The following is a 1,624-nucleotide window of genomic DNA, read 5'->3' as shown; positions in this document are numbered from 1 at the left end:
GAGGCCTCCAGACAAATCAGTGCGCATTGGGCTCTGTAGTATTTATTTATTGACCAACAAGCCACAGCATACATGGATCAGAATTGGACTCCTAGAGGAATGAGGCCCCTGGATAACTACTCCGTGTGTCTGATGGCATTCATCGAAGTAGCCATCGAAGCTGAAAGCGGAAACATAAAGTAATACATACAAGGGCAAACCCAAAAGAAACCGGAATTTTGCAATATTATTGTTTTACATGTTTACATTTTTATCGCCTTCAAAGTATTCTCCATTTGAAGTCCAGGCGGTTTTCTACTATTCCAAGCAGTCTTGGAACTCTTGCGAAGTGATGCCTTTAAACGCCTCCATCGTTTTTTTATTCACTTCCCTCACATCTGTAAATTCTGTAGAACCAATTTTCGTTACCACTGACGACCTTCGAAAAAAGTTCTGGATCAACTTCCAACTATTCTTTCAGTTCACAACACATTCAGTCGTAACTGTTTTTGATCTTCCGTGAGCAAGCGAAGCATAATGTCGCTGCAAATCTTTTCATTCGCAATTCCTATCTCAAAATTCGTTGGCAGTAGCTTCAAGACACACCAGTCATATCAACAAGTTCGTCAATTGTTCGGTGACGGTCCTCCAAAATCAGTTCATGAATTTTCATGATATTTTCTTTCATCCGGGAGATCGACAGTCGCCCCGAACGAATGGGTCTTCATGCGTCAAGTGACCATTCCTAAAGCGTGGAAACCACTCGTAAATTTGTGTTTTGCTCATGGCAGCGTCCTTGTAAGCTGTTTGAAGCATGACAACTGTTTCGGTCGCCGTTTTCCCCAGAAGAAAACAGAATTTCACGAAAGGACGCTGTTCCTTCGTTTAACCCATCGCAAAAATTGACGAAGATGGGAGAAGAACTGCAAAACAAAGACACATCATGGCTGTACGACCTCACGCGACGCCGCCGGACGGCAGACTGATGCCTGAGGGTCGCATAAAGTGGCTTCTAACGAAGGAAGCTAGAACCACAACAGGCTTGTCTCACAGAGAATGTTTCTGGTTACTTTTGGGTAACCCTTCGTAAGAAAGCTTATCGAGAACATCTGCGCAAACTTTTATTAAAACATTTGTTTTTGGCGGATTAGAGTTGTTTTAATAAATCAATGAATTAATAAGGCTGTGTGGTAAGAAGTTTGCTTCTCAACCACATGGTTCCGGGTTCAGTCCCACTGCGTGGTACCTTTGGCAAGTGCTTTCTATTCCCAAGTCTTGTGAGTAGATTTGGTAAACGGAAACTGAAGGAAGCCTATCATATGTATGTATGTATGTATGTATGTATGTATGTATGTACGTACGTATGTATGAATGTATGTATGTATGTATGTATCTATCTATCTCTGTCTGTCTCTCACTCTCTCTTTATCTATCTATCTATCTATCTATCCATCTATCCAGCCATCTATCTATCTATCTATCTAGCTATCTGTCTGTCTGTGTATGTGTATGTATCTGTCCCCATCACCGTTTGACAACCGGTGTTGGTGTGTTTACATCCGCGTAAGTTAGCGGTTTGGCAAAAGGGTCACCGATACAATAAATACCAGGATTAAAAACGAAAATACTGGGGGTCGATACATTC

Source organism: Octopus bimaculoides, chromosome 25 (assembly GCF_001194135.2).
Source record: "Octopus bimaculoides isolate UCB-OBI-ISO-001 chromosome 25, ASM119413v2, whole genome shotgun sequence".
NCBI lineage: Eukaryota > Metazoa > Mollusca > Cephalopoda > Octopoda > Octopodidae > Octopus > Octopus bimaculoides.
This window is presented reverse-complemented; position numbering follows the sequence as displayed.